Source organism: Phocoena phocoena, chromosome 21 (assembly GCF_963924675.1).
Source record: "Phocoena phocoena chromosome 21, mPhoPho1.1, whole genome shotgun sequence".
In the NCBI taxonomy this organism is placed as follows: domain Eukaryota; kingdom Metazoa; phylum Chordata; class Mammalia; order Artiodactyla; family Phocoenidae; genus Phocoena; species Phocoena phocoena.
The window spans coordinates 15860192-15867506 of record NC_089239.1 but is presented as its reverse complement, the minus strand read 5'-3'; positions in this window follow the sequence as shown (position 1 = coordinate 15867506).

Below are 7315 nucleotides of genomic sequence, written 5' to 3'. Positions count from 1 at the left end.
CATAACTAATAGCCTGTAAGCCCTACCAGGCCTGGGAAAAGTCTGTCTTCCCCATCATTAAATTACGTGCTTTGCACATTTCCAATCGTCAATACATTTGGAAAATAATAAATAAATGAAATGATTAAATAATTGATTTGATAGCCTGGCAACAGTTCTGGCAAGTCAGCAGCATCTCTGATAGCTTTCTTCTCTGAAGTAGGCATATGTTTTCCCTACAGTTGCATTGTATATAAAGGTGATTTAGGTTCTTGAAATAATTGACTCGTCAGGCCTTCTTCAGGAAAATGCACACCCATCAGGTGTCTAGCATAGGCCTGCATTTGTGTTCTAATCTCTGGCACATGGCCTTGCCTGGGCAGCAGCATCAATTGGTACAGTCTAGTGACCTCTGCCCCAAAACCCCCCAGGAGAGAGCAGGAAGCAGGCATCTCGAAGGAGTCTCATAGGAGGCAATGCAGCAGGAAGGCACCTGACCTAGACCCCTTAGAGTAGCTCTCAAAGTCTGCTGCACTTTAAAATAACTTCTTGGGGGGTGGCCAGCCCACAATCGATGCCAATTAAATCAGAATCTTAGGGGTTGGACCCAGACATCAGTATTTTCTACAACTCTCCAGGAGATTCCAGTGTGTAGCCAAGTTAGAGATCCCACACTACAGCACCTTGTTACCAGTGCTCTAGGACCAGTGTTGGGCATCACCTGGGGCAGTCTTACAAGGTCAGAACCACAGCTCCCCCCAGACCAACTGAACTGGAATTTGCATATTAAAACAAATCCCTCTGTGATTCCCATGCAGGTTAAGGTTGAGAAGCACTTCGCTATGATGCTTGTTCTAACTATCCCTTCATAAAATAGTCACACTTAGTGCCACCGTTACTACCGTATACCTGGCCAGTGTCTTTCTTTTCTCTCCTTCTGCCATCTCTCCCTCTCCCCCACCCATGCTCCAGCCATTCATAACTACAGCTCTGATGTGCCCCCTCCTTCTTTCTCAGTAAACTGTTTTTGTTTAAAACATTATAAAATATTTTAAACATTCAAAAATTTCAGAGGAAAAATACAACTAAAACCCTTGTACCCACCATTAATATGTTATAGGAATAAATCCTTACCATAGTTGGGACCTTTATTATTAAAAACAACACATTAAAAATAATAAAAATAAAGCCACTTCTTCATTCCCATCCCACTTCATAATGTCCTCATTTTTCCAAAGCTGGTATGTACATACTGTATTTTTCCAAACACACCTTTTTTTCCCATTTGGAATACCATAGCAAATAAAACACACAAGAAAGCCTGTCCTCACAGAGTTTATATTCTAGTGTGGGGAGAATCGTAATAAGTATAACACTAAGTACATTACTTTAGGAGCGTGAGGAAGTTCTGAAGAGTGTTGTAATTTTAAATACAGTGGTTTTAATTTTAAATTAAATTAGATTTTAATTTAATTTAAATTAAAACCAAGTGGTTTTAATTTTAAAAACGTACTGCTTTTCCATAAAAGTAAATAATTTTTCCCAATGTATCAAATAATAAAAGGGCTATCTTGGAAGATGATATAGGAAAGGTAAGAGCAACCTGCCCCTACGATCAACCTACAGACTTGTCCTTAAAACAAATCAATTTTAAGAAACAGATATGGAACTAGATTCTCTTACAACTACCTATGCCTACATATGTCAGGAAAATCCTTAAGTGCTCTGAGAGATATGTGTATGCAAATTGAAGACAGTGGTTTAAAAGAATGAGGGCTAAATGAAAATCTAAAAGTGAGATTCTTAGTCTTGGCTCACTATAACTGATTTTGGATTGTGTAAATCACTTCACCCACTGAATCTGAATTCTGTCTTTGCAAATTAAGGGACTTGGGCAAAGGCAATATTTTCCAAAGAGTTTTCCAGTGCATATTCCCATGAAGTGTTCTTGGACAGTGTGTGGGTGTGTGTGTGTTCAGGGTAGTTTGGAAAATACTATAAACTGTGCTATCTTTTAGTGGAAAAAACAATACACATTGGTAGAGTAAATTCACTGAAAATTCTTTTAGGAGAAAAACCCATTTAACTTCATTTAGCCCATTGATTTCTATTTGACTGTATTCTATTTGACTGCAAAAACTTTTATTTTGTATTATAAAACACACTTCAAGAATCTCTGAACTGGAGTTGTCCGTGATTCTTTCTAGCTTATGATTCCATGATTAAACATAAAACATGTAGCTAGATTCAAGGGATAAGTGTAGTCACCAATCTGATTAAATGGTTTATCTATTCAATAGGGTTTAAGCTTATTTTAAAAGAGTCAAAGCTGCTTTAGAAATAACTAAAAGAATGTACATAATGATATTTTGTTTTAAGATTCTGTTTATATCATCTCTTTTCTATTTTTACAAAGTACTTCTGCAGAAAACCATATGCCTCCCTATCTATTTCATCACCATTGGATGGGAATGAGGATTATCCTCAGCTTGAATTTTAAAATTCAGATTTCCCTTAAACATCTCAAGCAGATCATGTAAAATCTGCCTGGGTTAGTGTCTCTTTCTCTTGTGTGGTTAAGATAGTTGCCTGGCTCTCAGACCGGGCTCTGGAATCTCAAGGATGAAGATACACCACTAGTTTCTCTAATATCAGAACTGGCCTGGCACATAGTAAGAACAATAAATACTTCCTAATGAATGTGAATGTTTCTGCCTGTTCCTATGTATCTCTAAAACAAGCCAGATCACCATCTTTGAAAACAATGGGAAGGATAAAAGGATAACGCATTGCTAGACTGACCCTTCAAGCTCCAGCATTTGCATATGATCCTTGAAAATCCAAATGTATTACATCCTTGAACTGCCTTTGTCTATTTTGGCAGTAATACTCTCAGAGTTCTTTTGGAGATTAGTTTAATATGATCTTCCATTTCTGAAACCATGCAGGCCTATTTCAATCAACCTGTTCTTTTCCAGATGTTTTTTTCTGCCACATCTTTAACATGGCTTAAAAATTAATTCCTCTGCTGTTTAATGTATTAGCCTTTTTTAGACTAGTTGTGTCACATACGTGACTTACGCTGTGAGTATTAGCTACGCAGCAATGTTTCTGTGGAATTTCACTGGGATATCTTATGAAAATGTAGAAGCACAGATAGTGGAAAAGATATTGTAGGGTTAAAACGGTTAAATTTGCTTACCTCACCTAGTGCTCTACAGAGAGTTTTTGAAATAATTTTCGACTCAGCTAAAAGAAAATCAACAATACCAATCCATAGAAACTAGATTACATTGATTACCAGCTATCTTGTTTATTGATATGTTGTCATAGAAGTAGATCATATTTCTATGCTATTAAGAGGTGGTGTGCTCTTAAGATATGCAGTCAACTAAAGCCACTGTATTGCTAACTCCATATGAGAGCTGACCAGGGTAAGAATAGTTTTCTGAACCTCCATTACAATTTTTATATCAAACTTCTTTTTCCAGAAGTGGTCATGTGTATGCATATTTTTACAGTTATATTATTGTTCTTAAGGTCAATACTTGACACTATTTGTTAAGCACCTGTTATATGCCAGATGATGACAATAAAAAGAATTATCTCAGGCTTAACTGAGAGTTTTTTCCTTGAAGAAGCTATAAACAAGGCACACTGACTTTGAAGAAGAAGTCTTGGCAGTTGATGTAAGGCAGCTGAGTAGCTCTAATGGAACTGGAGTAAAAGGATGAGGGAGTAAACTCATTAATCTAACAATTCTCTACCATTTTCAGATGAATAACCTCTTGGGGGCATCTAAGAAAATGCCTCAAATGTCCCTTCTTTTACTTTTGTAAATATTTATTTTATATTCCTCATAGCTTTTTAATTTTCTTTCAAAATCCCGTAATGTTATGCATCGTCCTTATGTCTACTTCTATATTCCAGACCCTTACATGTCTCTGCAAATCTCATCTCCTATTTTTCCCTCTGGAAACTAATTTGTTAATTCAGTTTGATAGTGGATGCTTGGTTTACAAGAATGAATGAGACATACACAGAAAGACAAGTATTAGTTGAGTGTGTGAGTGTTAAAATCTGCCGATATTGGAGTACAGAATGCTATGGAAACATACATAGTGTTAGCTAATCTGGTATGCGGGGCGGGTGAGATGAGGGTAAGGAGAGGGTAATTAAATGTAACAAAAAGAACTAATAAAAACAACAGCAAACATATTGAGTTCTTGCTCTGTGCTCGGCACCACACCTAATATATTAGCCTCATATATATATAAGCACTTAACGTTTCAGAACTTAATATTAGCACTTAATGTTAGTATTTCATATTTTAAGTGCTATTTTAGATCAATCTATGGTGAAGTGTGGGGTTCTTGAGAAAATTTCAAAGCAGTGTTAACACCTGAATAGATTCTTGAAGATGAAAAAATTTCATCCAGAAGACAAGGAAGGAAGAGAGGTTCCAAGAAAGGGAACAACCAGTGAAAAGTGAGTGAGAGATAAAGGTGTTTTAAGAAATGGCAGGTATTTCAAAATGACTAGATAAAGTGTTTAGAGAGACAGGCGCTGAGAGAAGAAATTAGCAAGAGAGGAGGAGTCAGATATATGAAGGTGGGACTTGAGGCAGATGAGAATACAAATTGAGGCTAAACATTTAAGCTGTAAGTCAAGCTACCAAACACATAAAGTCTGCTGTATTTTCCAACCTCAACAAATATGCCCTCTTAATTCATGAGCCATGTCTGTCTCTGTTGCCAGCAGAGACAAAACCCATAAACCTTTACAACATTCAGGGCAATAGGATGTACCCACCTTTCTTTTTCAGACAGAGAAAAAGAGATGGAGAGAAGTATTTCCCTGGGGCCTGAAGAATGTTAGTCAAGAGAGTGATATCTATGGTTACAGTTCTGCTGTGTCAAAGACAGATGTATCGATTTTCTTCTTCAATCAATGTGACTTACTAGGGAAAGATCAATAATAATTATCAAGAATTTCCAGAAGGCTATAAAAAATCAGTTTGGTTGTTTATTATAAGTTTTGAGTTGAAAATATTATTTCCCAATTAAACTGCTTTTGATATAAGGTAATACTGTACTTTCATTATATCATCAGCTTTCTGTCAGATAATGTGAAATTTCCCTCATTATTTTATTGAACAGTCACATGCAATAAAAGTAGTTGATTCGTCCAAAGATTTTAAGGAATTATTTGTCATAGACATTTAACACATGATTATTATTGAGTATTTTTTTATACTTAAGTCAAGAAGCAAGAACTTCTCCAAAGATTTCTTCACTCTTGGACACATAGAATGTCTATTTCAGGAAATGTAGGATTGTTTTAACAATATACAGCATTCTAGAGACTTTTGCCAAGTTATGACAGAAAACCATGATTGATGAATAAAATATGGACGATGGAAAGAAGCCTAAACCTGGGATGTAATATTCCAGAGTAATTAGGGCCAATTACTAAGATGTTGACCCCATTGGAAGCACGGCCTATCTCCTAATGCTGGCTTTCATTATCAAAAGGCAGTACAGACTGAGTGGATCCTATAATAAAAGACCCAAGAGAACAGAGGGCTCTGGTATTTCCTTAGTTTGCATGAAACTTCAATGCGGAAGCAAATGACATGCTGGTGATTCATGGATGGACTAGTCATATTCCATAAATGAGACATTTGGAAGGTGATTTCAAGTTGCACCTTGAACATAATCTTGCAAAACTTCGCAGCTAAATATGGCTTTTTAAAAAGTTCCTCTGTTGATTCCAATATAAAGGATGTAATTCAACCCTGTTATGGCTTTTTAAAGTGTTCCAAAGTATTTCATCATATTAAAATAGTTCTTCAAGATTGAGATTCATAAGCATTTTACATTGCAAATGATTAAAAGAAAACATATTCTCAAATTCTTGGTCTATTTTTAATGCTTGGGCATTAAAGTGCAGAATAATTTCAGACCATGAGATTCCATGCGTATTTAGAATTTATGGTGGTCTGTGATTATTGCTGAAGTAAAGATTAATGACCAATATGAGAAAACCATTACATCTGACAAGATGACCATGGGCCCTATAAATAGCATATCCTTTATAGGATTTTCAAAACTATTTTTGACTTTATAATAGATAAGAATTCCAAGATGCCATAAAAAATGTTTTCTTAGTCTGCTCTCCTATTCTCTTCAACATATCTTTTAAGCCAATGCACACATCTAATGACTATGTATGAACACTTGTGCTTGGCTGGTATCCCAACGTGCCCTTAAAAAAAAAATCTATAAACTTAAAGTTGCAAAAATGGTTAACTTTTAATATGTCTAACAGAGTTTGTACCATTTTATTCATCATGAAGTATGGAAATACTGGATTCCAAATTGCTTAACTGTTATCCATAATAGTATAATAATGCTGAAGTTTTACTAACCTTGTAGATAAATAAAAGATACCAGACAAATACAAAGGTTTTTTTCCCCCCAAATATAATATCATTTATCTTAGCATAGATGGTTTAGCCAGATGTAGAATTTTCATCTCCAGATTCCAAATTCAATGTGTTGTCATCATTAGTAACATCATCTGTCTAAATGCTCTACATATATGGTAGGAAACTAGAACTGACAGAGTAAATTAAGCAGAGTTCACCACCACCACAGAATCAATTTACAACAGACTGAGATTTTAAGAGCAGAGAATGAGAAGGGTAAACCTTGTCCATGCGATGCACCATGATCCAATCCTGGGAGTGCAGGAAGCCACCTTGGGCCCCACTTTTGGCCAGGAAAGACACTGCAAACCCTGGCAGGCAAAAGTGACTTAGAGGAAAGCCCCAAGCTTTCATCCAAGATATTCATGAAGTTGAAGCTTTCCCAGTTCTTTCCTATCCTTTATAGACACCTCTTTGTTACCTTTCAATCACATGTTCTGCTCTCATTTAAATAGGATGTCCTGAATGTTTTGGCCATCTAATAAATGGGCATCTAATTAATTATTCGTTTTTCTGATAAATAGTTCTTCAAATATTCTGTTTCTAAATGTTACAGTTTTAATTTAGTTACGTTTGCATTCATCCATAATTAACTTTTTAAAATGCTATTATGTACCTACTATGTACCATGCACTATGTCCTAGCACTGGGGATATTGACAGGGAACAAAACAGAAACATAAAATCCCAGCCTTTGTAAACAGGACTGCAATACCGCACAACTCCAGAGAGGGAGTACTATTAAACTTGACGTTTATGTAAAGAGCGCCCCCTTAGTTTGGCACTGTACAGACTGTGTGACCCTTACGTGGTGGTGACTGCTCCGGGATATACCAAACTCCTCATT